The sequence below is a fragment of the Microcaecilia unicolor genome, chromosome 1 (assembly GCF_901765095.1).
Source record: "Microcaecilia unicolor chromosome 1, aMicUni1.1, whole genome shotgun sequence".
Classification (NCBI taxonomy): domain Eukaryota; kingdom Metazoa; phylum Chordata; class Amphibia; order Gymnophiona; family Siphonopidae; genus Microcaecilia; species Microcaecilia unicolor.
The window spans coordinates 617,373,542-617,392,384 of record NC_044031.1 but is presented as its reverse complement, the minus strand read 5'-3'; the positions used below and the strand labels follow the sequence as shown (position 1 = coordinate 617,392,384).

The 18,843-nt window shown below is 45.6% G+C and overlaps 1 protein-coding gene across 1 annotated transcript in view; it reads right to left on the bottom strand.

Moving 5' to 3' along the window:
• Window positions 1-18,843, bottom strand: part of ARHGAP39 (Rho GTPase activating protein 39) — a 503,675-nt gene that overhangs the window by 26,884 nt on the left and 457,948 nt on the right. The gene's annotated exons all lie outside the window — the stretch shown is intronic.

Sequence of the window (18,843 nt, the reverse complement as noted above, 5' to 3'; positions counted from 1 at the left end):
CCCTAGAACTCTTAGCCTTCATTAGGGCCAGATCCACCACACCAGAGTCATGAGGCAACTGAGTGCGCATCAGCTCTGGGTCCCCTTGGATCCGGTACTGGGACTCGATCTTCTTGGGAATGTGGGGATTACTTAGAGGCTTGGTCCAGTTCGCCAGCAATGTCTTTTTTAGGACATGATGCATGGGTACTGTGGACGCTTCCTTAGGTGGAGAAGGATAGTCCAAGAGCTCAAACATTTCAGCCCTGGGCTCATCCTCCACAACCACCGGGAAGGGGATGGCCATAGACATCTCCCGGACAAAGGCCGCAAAAGACAGACTCTCGGGAGGAGAAAGCTGCCTTTCAGGGGAGGGAGTGGGATCAGAAGGAAGGCTATCAGACTCCTCGTCAGAGAAATATCTGATGTCCTCCTCCTCCTCCCACGAGGCCTCACCATCGGTATCAAACACAAGTTCATGAACCTGTGTCTGAAGCCGTGCCCGGCTCGACTCCGTGAAAACACGGCCACGGCGGGAGCGTCGAGAGGTAGACTCCCTCGCCAGCACCGGCGAAGCTCCCTCCGCCGACGTCGTCGGGGAGCCTTCCTGGGAGGTGGCCGCAGTCGGTACCGCAAGCGGCACCGATGTCGGAGACCTCACCCCGGGCAAGGGGCCAGCCGGCGCCTCACTCGACGGTACCGGAGGGGAAGGGTGCAACAGCTCTCCCAGGATCTCTGGGAGAACGGCCCAGAGACTCTCGTGCAGAGCGGCTGTGGAGAAAGACATGGAAGTCGATGCAGGCGTCGAGGTCAGAGTCTGTTCCGGGCGTGGAGGCTGTTCCAGGCTTTCCAAGGTGGAGCGCATCGACACCTCCTGAACAAAGGGTGAGCAGTCCTCCCGGTGTCGATGCCTACTGGGTGCCGACTCCCTCGGCGACCCAGAGCTCTCGGTACCGATGCGGGAAGGAGACCGGTGTCGATGCTTCTTTGATTTTTTTCAAACGAAGCATGTCACCGGAGCTTCCCGGTACCGACGAGGAGGATGTAGAATCCAGCCGTCTCTTCCTCGGGGCCGAGGCCGAAGAAGGTCGGTCTCGGGGGGGCTGTACCGCAGGAGCCCTCAGGGTAGGGGGAGACCCACCCGAAGGCTCACCGCCACCAGCAGGGGAATGGACAGCCCTCACCTGCACTCCAGTCGAAGCACCACCGTCCGACGACATCAGCAACAGTGGAGGTCCCGGTACCACCGACGCAGCCTTTCAATGTCTCGGTACCGACGATGCAGAGGGTCTATACCTCGATGTAGTTGATGCTGAGGTCGAAGGTCTTGATGCTGCCGACGTCGATGCACTCGATGACTCCGGTGCTGTTGTCGACGAAGAGCCTGAGAACAGGACGTTCCACTGGGCCAATCTCGCTACCTGAGTCCTCTTCTGTAAAAGGGCGAAAAGACTACAGGCCTGCGGGCGGTGCCCAGCCCCCAGACACTGAAGACACGACGCGTGCCTATCAGTGAGCGAGATTACCCGGGCGCACTGGGTGCACTTCTTGAAGCCGCTGGGAGACTTCGATGACATGGGCGGAAAAAATCACGCCGGCGAAATCAAAATTCGTAATGGCGACTAAGGGCACCAAAAATAGGGAGAGAAAAAACCCGTATCGAGGCCTCAAAAAAGGCCTACCCCGAAAGCGAAAGGAAACTTACATCGGGGAAAACAAACTGGACACACGGGAAGGGACAAGACCGAAAGGTCTCTCTTTTTTTTTTTTTTTTAACAAAATCGCGAAGACGCGCGAGGGTCAACTTTGAGGGGCGCGAAACGGCGCAAAACATGACCGTTCCGAGCGCGGACAAAAGAAGACTGACGAACACGAGCCGGTTCGGGCGGGAAGACGGCCGCACATGCGCGGTGCGCATGGGCGCGCGAGGACTAGCAAAGGCCTTTGCTAGTGAAGTTTCCGATTGGAGGGGCTGCCGTGGACGTCACCCATCAGTGAGAACAAGCAGCCTGCTTGTCCTCGGAGAAATGCTAATATCAACTTTGTTAAATGTTTCAGACTTATCTATTTGCTCCCATGATATAATTGAATTCTATTATTCTGTTTCACTGTATTTTGAAATGTAAGCCACATAAAGACTAATTCAAAATAACCTGTTCCTTAGCTGGGCTCTAGTATTACCATATTTAAAATGCAACCATACCATCATGCCTCTGTGGTTATGTTCCACATAATTTAAACTATTAACTGGCTTTCTTGAAAGGATTATATAACCTTTGGATTCATGACTAGGAACACAAACATAAACTTATTTATTCAATATCACAATTTCTCATGTATGGGAGAAGGGGGTGGAAGGAACACTGTCAGAAACTCCAGGGAGAGAAAGAGGAAGGGCCATGGAGGCTTATTTTATTAATACAGCGTAATAAAGCATTTTATATTTGTTATAAAACAAAGTTGATGGATATGTGCCACTGCAGTAATTGTTTTTCAGGATACTGTGATGTGTGTTGAGAGGTTGACCAGACTCAAGTCTATTATAGTGGCAAAGTTTAAGTTATGGGATAATGCAACTTCATTTAAAAATGTCAGTGTTTCCAAGGTTTCCATAAGTGTGTATGTAGTTTGTTGATGCAGAAGAGACTGTTTACTTAGAAATCCATTATCAAGTGCACTGTGAGGCATTATTTAGGAGTACACCAAGCATGACTCAGTTATATGCCTAGTGCCCCCCCATGTTAATTCTGCCCCCCCCCCCAAATGTCAGGTCTGGCTACACCCCTGCTTTCACCTCGATAAGCATGTGGGAAAATGTTGGCAGAATAAGTAACTGGTTAAGATGGAACCCTAACAATTCCTTAGGCAGTGTCACCTTTGTGACTGTTTTCCATGTGGGTGCTCTCCTTGCCCTCTGGTGGCCAGAACTGGTGGCTGCTATGGACTGTTTTCTGCTGTCTTCCATGTTCCAGACTTCAGTGAGTCCGGTCCGGATTTTCCAGGTTGCCAGACTTGCTCTGCTGGTTTGTCCTGGAACAGCATCCTTACTTGGCTGGTGATTTACTGCAGCTGTGGGTCAGCTGCTGAGGGGCTTATTAGCTTCTTTGAGCCTTGCTTGCCTTGCCTTGGTATCAAAGGTCATCCTGAGTTCCTGTTGGTTTGTTGGAGTTCCTGCTCTGTAAGTTTCCTGTGTGTTTGACCCTTTGCCTGGACCTGGACTTTGATTTTGCTTTCTGCCTGCCTAAAAGACTCTGGTTAGTTTATGGATTACCCGTGTTTGCTACCTGCCCTTTGACTTTGCTGTGCTACTGGATATTGTTACTGTCTACTATTAAAGCCTTCTAGTTATATTCTGTGGTTCCTGCCTGTTGTGTTCAGCAGTGCTTTCTGCTTGGGTGATTTGCCTGCCGCTGCCACTCCTTGGCAGTGGCCCAAGGGCTCACAACCTAGTTTCCCGCTTTCAGTACGTGACAGGCAAGAACTCAGGATTTGTGCACATAACCACTCTGTTGTGGTAAAACTTAGTGTAAGGTGGATCAGTTTTCGATTGCTCCCTGAAGGGCAGTATATCAAGCAACATTAAACTAAACCAGCGCTTTTCTTGTAGGAAAAAATATACCGGTACTCATTATGGGTGGGGTCACCATCTATGGCTCCGCCCTATATGGTAGCCACACCCCTTATATCAGCTATGGCGCATATAAGCAGTATCATTAAAATACTATACCAGTATAGGAGAAAAAAATAACTTGTGATTTTTTTTCATTATAAATAATTTCTATAAGCTGTTACAGCTCTAGTATACCCAGTGCAAAATAAGACAGCAGATGTAAATTCTCAAATTGGACATCTTCCAAACACTAAAATTAAAATAAAATGATTTTTTCTACCTTTGTTGTCTGGTGACTGTTTTTCTGAACATGTTGGTCCCAGTCTCTGATTCTGAGGCTCTTTATCTGATCCCTTAACTCCATTTCCAGGGCTTCCTTTCCATTTATTTCTTTACTTTCCTCCTTCATTTCTTGCCCTACATCCATAGGTAAACATACATAGTAACATACATAGTAGATGACGGCAGAAAAAGACCTGCATGGTCCATCCAGTCTGCCCAACAAGATAAACTCATATGTGTATACCTTACCTTGATTTGTACCTGCCTTTTTCAGGGCACAGACCGTACAAGTCTGCCCAGCAGTATTTCCCGCCTCCCAACCACCAGTTCCACCTCCCACCTCCGGCTCTGGCACAGACCATATAAGTCTGCCCTCCACTATCCTCGCCTCCCAACTACCAACCTCTCTTCCCCCACCTGCTCCGCCACCCAATTTCGGCTAAGCTTCTGAGGATCCATTCCTACTGCACAGGATTCCTTTATGCACATCCCACGCATGTTTGAATTCCGTTACCGTTTTCATCTCCACCACCTCCCCCGGGAGGGCATTCCAAGCATCCACCACCCTCTCCGTGAAAAAATACTTCCTGACATCTTTTTTGAGTCTGCCCCACTTCAATCTCATTTCACGTCCTCTCGTTCTACCGCCTTCCCATCTCCGGAAAAGATTTTTTTTGCGGATTAATACCTTTCAAGTATTTGAACGTCTGTATCATATCACCCCTGTTCCTCCTTTCCTCCAGGGTATACATGTTCAGGTCAGCAAGTTTCTGCTCAAACGTCTTGGAACGCAAATCCCATACCATTCTCATAGCTTTTCTTTGCACCGCTTCCATTTTTTTAACATCCTTCGCAAGGTACGGCCTCCAAAACTGAACACAATACTCCAGGTGGGGCCTCACCAACGACTTGTACAGGGGCATCAACACTTCCTTTCTTCTGCTGATCACACCTCTCTCTATACAGCCTAGCAACCTTCTCGCTAGTGCCACCGCCTTGTCACACTTTTCGTCGCCTTCAGATCCTCGGATACTATCACCCCAAGATCCCTCTCCCCCTCAGTACCTATCAGACTCTCCCCGCCTAACACATAAGTCTCTCGTGGGTTTTTACTCCCTAAATGCATCACTTTGCATTTCTTCGCATTGAATTTTAATTGCCAAACCTTAGACCATTCTTCTAGCTTCCTCAGATCCCTTTTCATGCTTTCCACTCCCTCCCGGGTGTCCACTCTGTTGCAAATCTTAGTATCATCCGCAAATAGGCAAACTTTACCTTCTAACCCTTCGGCAATGTCACTCACAAATATATTGTACAGAATCGGCCCCAGCACCGATCCCTGAGGCACTCCACTACTCACCTTTCCCTCCTCCGAGCGAACTCCATTTACCACCACCCTCTGTCGTCTGTTCGTCAACCATTTCCTAATCCAGTTCACCACTTCGGGACCTATCTTCAGCCCATCTAGTTTATTTAAGAGCCTCCTGTGGGGAACCGTGTCAAAAGCTTTGCTAAAATCTAAGTAGATTACGTCTATAGCACGTCGATGATTCAGTTCTCCAGTTACCCAATCAAAGAATTCAATGAGATTCGTTTGGCACGATTTCCCTCTGGTAAAACCATGTTTCTCGGATCTTGCAACTTATTGGTTTCTAGGAAATTCACTATCCTTTCCTTCAGCATGGCTTCCATTACTTTTCCAATAACCGAAGTGAGGCTTACCGGCCTGTAGTTTCCAGCTTCTTCCCTATTACCACTTTTGTGAAGAGGGACCACCTCTGCCATTCTCCAGTCCCTCGGAACCTCTCCCATCTCCAAGGATTTATTAAACAAATCTTTAAGAGGACCCGACAGAACCTCTCTGAGCTCCCTCAATATTCTAGGGTGGATCCCGTCCGGTCCCATGGCTTTGTCCACCTTTAGCTTTCTAAGTTGTTGATACACACTCTCTTCCGTGACCGGTGCTATATCCATTCCATTCTCAGGTGTACTTTTGCCAGTCCCTCGCGGTCCTTCTCCAGGATTTTCTTCAGTGAAAACAGAACAAAAGTATCTATTTAGCAAATTGGCTTTTTCTTCATCATTATCTACATAGCGGTTCGCTGTATCTTTTAGTCTCACAATTCCCTTTTTAGTCCTTCTTCTTTCACTAATATATCTGAAGAAATTTTTGTCGCCCCTCCTTACATTTCTAGCCATTTGTTCTTGCGCCTTCGCCAGACGTACCTCTCTCTTGGCTTCTTTCAGTTTCATCCGGTATTCCTTCCCTGTGTTTCTGTTCTTGAGATTTTTCTATATTTCTGGAACGCTAACTCTTCAGCCTTTATTTTCTCAGCCACTTGCTTGGAGAACCATATCGGTTTCCTTTTTCTCTTGCTTTTATTTACTCTCCTTACATAAAGGTCTGTGGCCCTATTTATTACTTCTTTCAGCCTGGACCACTGCCCTTCCACTTCATGTACGTCCTCCCAGCCCATCAGCTCCTTCCTCAGGTATTCCCCCATTTTACTAAAGTCAGCATGCTTGAAATCCAGGACTTTGTTTAGAGTGGCCGCCCTCCACTTCAGCTGTTATATCAAACCAAACCGTATGATGGTCACTGCTTCCCAGGTGTGCACCCACTCGGACATTTGACACACTATCCCCATTTGTGAGCACCAGATCCAGCATCGCTCCCTCCCTCGTGGGTTCCGTCACCATCTGTCTGAGCAGAGCACTTTGGAAAGCTGGGTCCTTTGCGGACTTGACTGGAGGAGGTATAGAGTGGATCCAGCTTTTGCCTATCATCCATGTGCAGATTTTCTCCTCTTTTCCCTTTCCCTCACCTTGTCAGTATGCATCTCCTTCCGCTCTCCATCAAGTCCAGCATTTTTCCTCTCCCCCTCCATCCATGTCCAGCATTTCTCCTCTCTCCCCTCCATCCATGTGCATCCCCTTCCTGTCTTCCCTCCACTCCATTCATGTCCAGCATTTCTCCTGCCCTTCCCTCCATCCATGTCCAGAAACTCTGCTCTCTCCCCTGCCCTCTCTTCCCATCCATGTCCAGCTTCTCCTCTGCCCTCCCATCTATGTCCAGCGATTCTCCTCTCTCCCCTGCCCTCCATGTCCAGCGATTCTCCACTGCCCTCCCCTCCCTGTCCAGCGATTCTCCTCTGCCCTCCCTTCCCATCTATGTCCAGCGATGTCTCCTCTCTCCCCTGCCCTCCCCTCCATGTCCAGCAATACTCCTTTGCCCCCTATCCTCCCCTCCATGTCCAGTAACTCGCCCCAGGCCTTCACCTGCCCCCCCCCCTTTTAAGCCCCCTGTCGAGTTCCAGCGCTCCAGCCCCACCTGCCTGCCCTTAGCTTCCCGACAGCCCTGCTTTCCACCCCCCCTCCCCCACGATGAGTTTAAATCTTTTTTTTTTTTACGTGAAGTCGCAGCACTGGCGTTAGTGAGAGGACCAGGCTCACCTCCTCCTGCCTTCCCTTCATTCCCTCTCAGTGTCCCGCCTTCCTGTGATGTAGTATCCTGTTGTCCGTGAGGGTAGGACACTGAGAGGGAACGAAGGGAAGGCAGGAGGAGGCGAGCCTGGTCTTTTTACTAACGCTGGTGCTGCGACTTTATGTAAAAAAAAAAATATAAGATTTAAATGTGTCGCGGGTGGCATGAATGGAAAGCAGGGCTGGGGAGCTAAGGGCGGGTAGGAGAGCCTAGGAAAAAAAGGTACCGGCACAAAAAAAGCACTGAACTAAACTAAACTAAATTAGCCTACTGACACTGCCTGCAGAAGTGACCGCCACCAAAAACAGGACCTTCCAGGTCAGGTACTTCAGGTAACAAGTATAAAGTGGTTCAAAGGGAGCTTTCATTCGCTGGGTAAAGACAACATTAAGACTCATAACATTGTTGGGGGCGTGACTGGAGGTTTTAGCAAAAGCAAGCAACTAAAGGCTTCTCTGCTATACAGGTGCATAAGTTATTCAAGCAGGTTTGTGCAGGACAGAGAAAGTATCTAGGGCCTTGCTATAACATGAGACAGCAAACCTCTTCCACTTGAACCATATGACCTCCTAGTAGAATCTCTGGGAAGCTAGCAGAACCCAAGGGACACCCTCCAGTAGGTTCAAGGAGTCCACCTCTAATCTTTCCATATCTAAGCTGTAAGGGCCAGAGACTAAAGGCTGGAATGCATAAGGGGACCCCCCTTGTTCTGAGTGATGAGGTATGGAAAGTATTCCAGTCTTCATGGATGTTCAGAGGCTAGCCCCAGAAGTACTACTACTATTTATCATTTCTAAAGCGCTACTAGACGTACGCAGCGCTGTACACTTGAACATGAAGAGACAGTCCCTGCTCGACAGAGCTTACAATCTAATTAGGACAGACAGACAGAACAAACAAGAGATAAGGGAATAGTAAAGTGAGGATGATAAAATAAGGGTTCTGAACAAAGTGAATAAGGGTTAGGAGTTAAAAGCAGCATCAAAAAGGTGGGCTTTTAGCTTAGATTTGAAGACGGCCAGAGATGGAGCTTGATGTACCAGGCATATGGTGCAGCAAGATAAAAGGAACAGAGTCTGGAGTTAGCAGTGGAGGAGAAGGGTGCAGATAAGAGAGATTTACTCAGTGAACGGAGTTCCCGGGGAGGAATGTAGGGAGAGATGAGAGTGGAGAGGTACTGAGGAGCTGCAGAGTGAATGCCCTTATAGGTCAATAAGAGGAGTTTGAATTGCATGCGGAAACGGATAGGAAGCCAGTGAAGTGACTTGAGGAGAGGGCTAATATGAGCATAACAACACTGGCGGAACATTAGTCGTGCAGCAGAATTTTGAACAGATTGAAGAGGAGAGAGATGGCTAAGTGGGAGACCTGTGAGAAGCAAGTTGCAATAGTCTAAGCGAGAGGTGATAAGAGTGTGGATGAGGGTTCTGGTAGTGTGCTCAGAAAGGAAAGGGCCAATTTTGCTGATATTATAGAGAAAGAAACGACAGGTTTTAGCAGTCTGCTGAATATGTGTAGAGAAGGAGAGGGAGGAGTCGAAGATGACCCCAAGGTTACGAGCTGATGAGACAGGAAGGATGAGAGTGTTATCCACAGAAATAGAGAATGGGGGAGGAGGAGAGGTTGGTTTAGGGGGAAAGATAAGAAGCTCAGTCTTGGTCATATTTAGTTTCAGATGGGGCTGAGACATCCAGGCAGCAATGTCAGACAGGCAGGCTGATACTTTGGCCTGGATTCCTGCTGAGATTTCTGGTGTGGAGAGGTAGATCTGGGAGTCATCAGCGTAAAGATGATACTGAAAACCATGGGTGAGATCAGAGTACCAAGGGAAGAAGTATAGATGGAGAAAAGAAGAGGTCCCAGGACAGATCCCTGAGGTACACCAACTGACAGTGGGATAGAAGTAGAGGAGGATCCACTAGAGTATACGCTAAAGGTACGCTGGGAGAGATAAGAAGAAAACCAGGAAAGAACAGAGCCCTGAAATCCAAGTGACGACAGCGTATCAAGGAGTAGGCTGTGATCAACAGTGTCAAAAGCAGCAGATAGATCGAGAAGGATGAGGATAGAATAGAGACCTTTGGATCTGGCCAGGAACAGATCATTGGAGACTTTAGCAAGCGCTGTTTCAGTTGAATGAAGGGGGTGAAAGCCAGATTGAAGTGGATCAAGAATAGCTTGAGATGAAAGAAAGTCAAGGCAACGGCGGTGAACAGCACGTTCAAGTATCTTGGATAGGAAAGGGAGGAGGGAGATGGGGCGATAGTTGGAAGGACAGGTAGGGTCCAATGAAGGTTTTTTAAGGAGTTGTGTGACTACGGCATGTTTGAAGACATCAGGAACAGTCGCAGTGGACAGTGAAAGATTGAGAATATGACAGATAGAAGGGATGACAGTAGGAGAGATAGTGTTAAGTAGATGGGTGGGAATAGGATCAGAGGAACAGGTAGTTGGTTTCGAGGAGGAAAGAAGATGTGTAGTTTCCTCTTCAGTGATTTCGGAAAAGGAAGAAAAGAAGGCAGGGGTTGGAGGGTTGAGAGAATGGACTAAGGGAAGGAGAGGTGGAGGTGACCTGGTTGAGAATTCAAGTTTAATCCTGTGAACCTTATCATGAAAGAACTCAGCCAGAGTCTGGGGGGAAAGTGAAGGGGGGGTTGGAGGTGAAGGCACTTTGAGGAGAGAGTTCAGTGTGGCAAGGAGACGTCGAGGGTTTGAGCTAAGATCTGCCTTGGCCAGTATGGTGCAATGAGGATCATGGTTCCCCAGTCCTGATTGAGTTTCAGGAGAGTTTTTGTAATAAGAATTGGAGGATACACACAGGAGAATACACAAACAGAAGACTTTGTCCCTCATTTAACGCATCTAGGCTAGTTTTACATGTGATCCCAGTCTGCAGCAGTACTGAGAGAATTTGTTGTTAAGATGAGTAGCAAAAAGATCCATAGAGGGGGTGCCCTACTCTCGAAAGATCTTCCAGGCCCATGTTCAGGGACCATGGCTCAGTCTGTCCACCAGATAGTTATTTCTCCCTGCCAGGTAAGTGGTTCAGAACACCATCCCATAGGAGGTGGTCCATCTCCTCATCCTGACTGCTTCCTAGCACAGGAGACACAAACCTGTGCCTCCCTGATTATTGACATAGTATATTGTAAACTAATTGTTTGGACCAAGATAATTTGATTTGTCTGCCAATCTCAGAGAGTCTTTAGAGTATTCCAAATGGCTCTCAGCTCTAGGAGATCAATTTGGCATCATCTTTCCTAAGCAGATCACTGACCCTGGGTGCGAAGCCCATCTACATGAGCTCCCCATCTCAGCTTAGGGCAGTGTTGTAGTTGGAGATTTGATCATTAGGCATATAGATAGCTGGTGGATGTGAGGAACAACTGATTACTTGCCTGCCTTGGTGCGAAGGTGGCAGATCTCGTGCGTCACCTAGATAGGATTTTAGATAGTGCTGGAGAGAAGCTGGCTGTCTTGGTACATGTGGGTACCAATGACATAGGAAAATGTGGGAGAGAGGATCTGTAAACCAAATTTAAGCTCTTAGGTAGAAAGCTGAAGTCCCGATTCTCCAGAGTAGCGTTTTCAGAAATACTCTCCGTTCCACGTGCAGGACCCAAGAGGCAGGCAGAGCTCCGAAGTCTCAATGCATGGTTGAGATGATGGTGCAGGGATGAGCTATTTAGATTTGTTAAGGTACTGGGCAATATTCTGGGAAAGGGGGAGCCTGTACCCAAAAGATGGACTCCACCTTAATCACAATGGAACCAGGCTGCTGGAGCTAACTTGAGTATATAAAACTAAATGATGAGGTAGATATAATAGGCATTTCAGAGACTTGGTGGAAGGAGGACAATCAATGGGACACTGTGTTAACAGGGCACAAATTATATTGCAACGATAGAGGGGATCAAATTGGGAGGGGGGATTGTGCTATATGTTAGAGGGAATTGAGTAAAAAAAAAAGTATTCTACATGATAGCAGCATGGAATCATTATGGATAGAAATTCCATGTGTGAAGGGAAGGAGTATTCTTGTAGGGTTGTTCTACCGTCCACCAGTACAGAATGAACAGACATGAAGAAATGTTTATAGAAATTAAGAAAGCTGGCAAATTGGGCAACAGTATAATAAATGGTGATTCCAATTACCCAATATTAACTGGATAAATGTTACATCAGGGAGTGCAAGGGAGATAAAATTCCTAGATATAATAAATGACTGCACTGGTCCAGAAACTGACAAGAAGGGGAGCCATTTTAGATCTGGTCCTTGGAGGAGTGAAGGGCATAGTGCGAGAGGTAACGGTGTTGGGTCCCCTTGAGAAACAGTGATCATAACATGATCAAGTTTGAGCTACCATCTGGAACGAAGCCACAAAGGAAATCTACTGTAGTAGCATTTAATTTTCAAAAGGGTGACTATGATAAGATGAGGAAAATGGTTAAAAAGAAGCTAAAAGGATCGGCTGCAAAGGTTAGGATATTAGATCAGGCATGGGTATTGTTTAAAAATACCATCTTGGAAGCTCAGAACAGATGCATCAGATGCATTCCATGTATTTAGAAAGATGGAAAGAAGAGAAAATGACAGCAAGCATGGTGAAAAGGTGAAGTGAAAGAGGCTATTAGAGCCAAAAGAATGTCCTTCGAAAAATGGAAAAAGGACCCAAATGAAGAAAATAAGAAGCAACATAAGCACTATCAAGCTAGATGGAAAGAACTGATAAAGAAGGCTAAAAAAGAATATGAAAAGAAAATAACCACAGAGGCAAAAACTCACAGTAACAATTTTATCAGGTACATCAGAAGCAGAAAGCCTATGAGGGAATCTGTGGGACCGTTAGATCAAAAAGGAGCAAAACGGGCAACTCAGGGAGAAAGAGGCTATAGCACAGAAACGGAATGAATTCTTTGCTTCGGTCTTTATGGAAGATGATGTAAGAGATCCTGTACCAGAAATGGTTTTCAAGTGTGATGGTGCAGAGGAATTGAAAACAGTTTACCGTGATGGAAGAACACAAAATCCCACAGGATACACAAACAGTCAGGAACAGTGGGAAATGGACTATGGCTATCGAAGGAGAAATGGAAGTAGCTTCAAAATTTCATAGGGTGTGTTTATTGATGGATGAAGACTTGACACAGTATTGTGTTTCGGCCAAGAAGACCTGCCTCAGGAGTCCCAACCCTGTATTTGTTGACAAAACATCCAATGATTCCGGTATGGCAATGAGCACCAAAAAGAAATTGGGGAAATTGGTCAGTCCTGAAAAGGTGCAGTGATGCACTCTTGCTAGTGCCAAAATGCCATCTGAGAGAACAGTCTCATATCGGAATCATTGGATGTTTTGTCAACAAATACAGGGTTGAGACTCCTGAGGCAGGTCTTCTGGCCAAAACACAGTGTTGAGTCTTCAGCCATCAAGAAATGCTTACTTTGAAATTTTGAAGCTACTTCCATTTGTCCTTTGATAGCCATAGTCCAATTTCCACTGTTCCACACCACAGAGGAACTGAAAGAAATATCTGTGAACCTGGAAGATGCACAGAGCCAAATCGACAAAGAGTATTAAATCAGAAGTGCAGGTTTTCCCAAGTCCAGTCATGGAGTACCCCTTGCCAGTCAAGTTTTAAGGATATCCACAATGAATATGTATGAAAGATTTGCATATAATGGAGGCAGTGTATACAAATCAAGTTCATGCATTTGGGAAACATATGCATATGGGAAACACTGATGCAGTGTATCTAGAATTTCAAAAAGCTTTGGACAAAGTTGCTCATGAGAGACTACTGAGAAAATTAAAGTCATGTGATATGAGGCAATGTTATGTTGTGGATTAGGAACTGGTTATTGGACAGAAAGCTGAGGGTAGGGTTAAGTGAGCTTTTTCACTGCGAGGGTGGTGGATACATGGAATGCCCTCCCGCGAGGGGTGGTGGAGATGAAAATGGTAATGGAATTCAAACATGCGTGGGATAAACACAAAGGAATCCTGTTTAGAAAGAATGGATCCACGGAATCTTAGCAGAGATTGGGTGGCGACATCAGTAATTGGGAAGCAAATCCGGTGCTGGGCAGACTTCTACGGTCTATGCCCCAATCGTGACTGAATAGATATGGATGGGCTGGAGTGTAAATTTTAAGGGGCTTCGACATTAGCTTCAGAACTTTTAGTACAAGAAGAGTGCTGGGCAGACTTCTACGGTCTGTGCCCTGAGAATGGCAAGGACAAATCAAACTCAGGTATACATATAAAGTATCACATACCATGTAAAATTAGTTTATCTTGTTGGGCAGGCTGGATGGATCGTACAGGTCTTCATCTGCCATCATTTACTATGTTAAGTGGCCATTTCTCTCAAATCACCTGGACCGGATGGCATACACCCAAGGGTACTCAAAGAACTCAAGCATGAAACTGCTGATCTGCTGTTAGTAATATGTCACCTGTCGTTAAAATCGTCCATAGTACCTGAAGACTGGAGGGTGGCCAATGTGACGCTGATTTTTTAAAAGGGTTACAGGGGTGATCCAGGAAACTACAGACTGATAAGCCCAGGGCCGGTGTTAGACATGCTGGGGCACAGGACAGAAATTAAGGAGGGGGCTCCCAATCCCCTCTCTTACCCTCCCCCCCTCAATTTCCCTACCAATCATTACTACCACACATAAAACAACCTTAAATGACTTCTTCACACACAAAACACAGACAGACCTTCACCAAATACAGAACAAGGGATCACAGACTAGAAATATGAACACCAAAATGGAACTGGGAACCCCAAAAAGTTAAACTTGGCAAGTACTGACACACTGGAGAAATAAAAATAGAAATGCACTTAATTTTCTACTGAATAATCAGTGGCATAACCACTAAGGGGGAGAGGACTTAATATCCCCCAAAATAACATCTCCCTTGCTGTGGCTGGTGGGAGTCAAGCCTCACCAGCTGATGACCACCTCCTTCCCCTCCTCAGGTCCAGCGACCAGAACTCTCCAAGCTCATTAGCTAGCAGCAGTATTTCAGAGATGCTGCTGCTTCCCCCCTCCAAATACCTGCTTGTCTTTCACACATTTAGGAAATCTCAACATGCATGGTGGCGGGGGCCACCAACTGCCGAGCTTGGAGATTACTGGCTGCCCGACTGGAGGAGGAAGTTTCAGTTGGCAGGGCTTGGGGGATCCCCGCCAGTTCAAGTATTTATATTTTCCATTCGGGTGGGGAGAAAATTTGGTGCCCACCCCATTTTGGGCTCAAGTCCCCTCCATCCACCAAATCAGCCATCTGGCTATGCCACAGAGTACAATACAGAAACCATCTGTGATGCACATATCCCAAAGCTAACATAGTCCAGTTAATAAATTCAAAATAAAACACTTTTTCTACCTTTGTTGTCTGGACATTTTGTTTTTCCATCATCTTGGTCCCAATTTCTGTTTTTCTGCTTTCTTGTCTGTCTTCTGCTAATTCTCTTTCCAGTGTCTGCTGTCATTTGTACTTTCTCCTCTCTTCTCTTTTGTTCCATTCCCCCACTGCACCTGTCTCTAACATATTGATTTTTTCCCTTTCAGTTAATTTCTCCTTTTTTCTCATTTTCTGTCTCTGTCCACTCAAATTTCACACTCTCTCATACTGTACAAAAACTTGCCTTTTTAGCGACCCATCTATTTATCCCAACTGACTCTGTATGACGCATCTTGTCCTCACCTATATATCTGCACTTGGCTCCTCAGCGATATAGTAAGCTATACTGTAGAAAAGCACTAGTATCATAACTACGTTATTTGAATGTTCTACTGAGTGCTTATTAGATGTTTCACTAGTATTATGCTGACATTGTATTGTGTCTATTTGAATTTCAGTGCTGTTAAATGTGTATATTTTTGACCCTGTTTCATGGTAGTCCTATTATTAGGTTTCAATTTGCTGTTTTCAAGTTTACCTCATTTATTGTATTTATGTTTATACTTGGTTGTTTTACGATTGTTATTCTTTTAACAAAAATATAAGTTTTATGTTAAACTGTACCTGCTGTACACCGCCTTGGGTGAATCTCTTCATAAAGGCAGTTAATAAATCCCCATAAATAAATAAAGGATTTTAGAACCTCTTCCCAGTTATTTGTATCATATAATTGTAATAATCTTGGCTCATCTGTCTCCAAACAAACTTTAGTATGATGGATTTCTGATTGTATTTCCTTATGCATCTTGCTTCAAAGCATGGAAATTTCAGAATGTATAGGTCCACACAATCTTCACATGAAGGAAACCTCGACTGCTAGTCTTCGAATAGTTTCCATTACTGACATCTACAGGCCACTGCCCTGCAATGGTTAAAGGAAGCAAGTGCCTAGTTTTACTGAAGCACTGGATTCCTTTTGCCATTGCAGGGCAGAACAGCAACCTGGGCTACAGCTCATTCCTTCACCAAGCATTACTGTTTAGCCTAGTCTTCTGTTCATGATGGAGCTTTTGGTCAACTGATTCTCTGCAATCTTTTTGCTTACTTGTTTGTTGGCATTCTTGTTCATCCTCCACCCAAAATGTTTTCTGAGCCATCTGAACAAACAAACAAAGTAAACACTGGGCCTTCAGGAATGAGAAAAATGCAGTCCTTTATTTATGATGAAAACCCGACACGGGCCGTATTTCGGCGTACAAACGCCTGCATCAGGGGTCAAAGAGCTCTTCTAGGTCAGCTAATTAGCTAGTTGATAAAGATGATAAACAATCAGGTTATATTCCATGATGTTTGAACAGCTCGTAAATAGAACGCCTTCAGCCACATAATTAGCTAGTTGATAAAGATGATAAACAATCAGGTTATATTCCCTGTTGTTTGAACAGCTCGTAAATAGAACGCCTTCAGCCGCATAAACCGGTTTATGCGGCTGAAGGCGTTCTATTTACGAGCTGTTCAAACATCGGGGAATATAACCTGATTGTTTATCATCTTTATCAACTAGCTAATTAGCTAACCTAGAAGAGCTCTTTGACCCCTGATGCAGGCGTTTGTACGCCGAAACACGGCCCGTGACGGGTTTTCATCATAAATAAAGGACTGCATTTTTCTCATTCCTGAAGGCCCAGTGTTTACTTTGTTTGTTTGTTTGTTTGCTTTTGTATGCTGTTTTCCCCTCTTTTTTGTGACTCTTTACCTTCTGAGCCATCTGGGCACTAAACTGAAGGTGGCCCTTAGCTAGGAACTCGCCTGAAGTGTGCCTGCATTCCCCAGTGCTGACTGTGGAGAAAGCGAGGTTGCTTACCTGTAACAGAAATTCTCAGTAGACAGCAGGGTAATGCAGCCACACTTACACTCACACTGCTATTATTTCCTCAAAAGAAAAAAAAATGAACACTTTTCTCTTAACTTAGATATGAGCTGTGTCTGTCACAGTGACGTGGCATAGAAATTTCAACGCATGCTTAGCAAGGTAGTTTAAAATCTTTCTGACCTAGAAGATGAATCCAGCATGCAGGTTCTGTCGGATGACATCACCTAGATATGGCTGCATTCCCTGCTGTCTACGGAGAAGGTGAACAACCTTGTTTCATGATTAAGAACATAAGACTAGCCATACTGGATCAGACCAATGGTCTATCTAGTCTAGTATCAGCAGTGGCTGATTCAGGTCACAATTACCTGACAGAATCCCAAACAGTAGTAAGATTCATGCTACTGATCCCAAGGACAAGCAGTGGATTTTCCCATGTCTATCTGAATAGCAGACTATGGACTTTTCATTCAGGAACTTGTCCAAACCTTTGTTAAACCCAGATACGCTAAACACTGGTAGCACATCCTCGGGCAATGAGTTCCAGAGCTTAACTATTCGTTGAGTGAAAAAATATTTCCTCCTGTTTGTTTTTAAAGTAGTACCATGTAACTTCCTTGAGTGTCCCCTAATCTTTGTATTTTTTTAAAGAGTAAAAAAATTGATTTACGTTTACCTGTTCTATACCACTAAGTATTTTGCAGACCTCTATCATATCCCACCTCAGCGGTCTCTTTTCCAAGTAGAAGAGTCCTACGTCTCTTTTCCAAGTAGAAGAGTCCTAACCTCTTAAGCCTTTCCTCATAAGAGAGTGGTTCCATCACTTTAATCATTTTGGTCACCCTTCTATGAACCTTTTCTAATTCTGCTATATCTGCTACTCAAATAAACAAGATGGCAACTGAGTAAGACTCACCAGCAGAAGCTCCGAGGTCAGCTGGGCTCCACAAATGAGTGGAGCCTGTCCGGCAGGGGAACAACCAACAACCAGCGCTACCAACATCCAGCTCCTCAGGAGACACAAGAGTAGCACCAGGTCCCTGTGGACTATAGCATTGGTGCGGTGGGCCCGACGCTCGGAGGCACAGCAGGTCCAGCCCAGCAGGGGAACAACCAGCACTACCAGCATCCAGCTCCTTGGGAGACACTGGAGTAGCACTGGGTCCCTGTGGACGACAGCATTGGAGCTGTGGGGCTGACGCTCGGAAGGCAAAGCAGGTTCATCCCTGGAGACCATGCCAGCCTGCACCCGACCGGAGGGACGGAGCAGCGAAACCAGCAGGATTACCTCTGTGGCAGCAGGACCAGAAGCTGAAAACAAAGACAACTTAGAAATGCTGAAAAATCTGACTAGTGAAATAAAGGGGGTGGGGGAGAGGCCTTGCGCAAGCATTTACACACAAAATATGGGGGCCTGTGTTGGGACTGCTGTTTTTAACATATTTATAAATGATCTAGAAGTGGGAATAACTAGTGAGGTAATTAAATTTGCTGATGACACAAAGTTATTCACAGTTATTAAGTCACAAGAGGATTCTGAAAAACTGCAAGAGGACTATACGAGACTGGGAATCCAAATGGCAGATGACACTTAATGTGAGCAAGTGCAAAGTGATGCATGTGGGAAAGAGGAACCCAAACTATAGCTACGTGATGCAAGGGTCGACATTAAGAGCCACTGGAAAAAAATCTAGGTGTCATCGTTGATGATACGTTGAAACCTTCTGTTCAGTGTAAGCGGCAGCTAAGAAAAAAAATAGAATGTTAGGAATTATTAGGAAAGGAATGGAAAACAAAAAATGAAAATGTTATAAAGCCTTTGTATTGTTCCATGGTGTAACAGCAATTCTGGTAACTGCATCTCAGAAAAGATGTAGCAAAATTAGAAAAAGTACAAAGAAGGGCGAAGAAAGTGATAAAGGGGGTGGGACAACTTTCCTATGAGGAAAGGCTAAAGCGGCTAGGGCTCTTCAGGTTAGCCGGTTGAAGGGAGTTATAATTGAGGTCTATAAAATACTGAGTGGAATGGGTAGATGTGAATTGCTTATTTACACTTTTCAAAAATACTAGGACTAGGGGGCACATAATGATGCTACTAATTACATAAGTACATAAGTAATGCCATACTGGGAAAAGACCAAGGGTCCATCGAGCCCAGCATCTTGTCCACGACAGCGGCCAATCCAGGCCAAGGGCACCT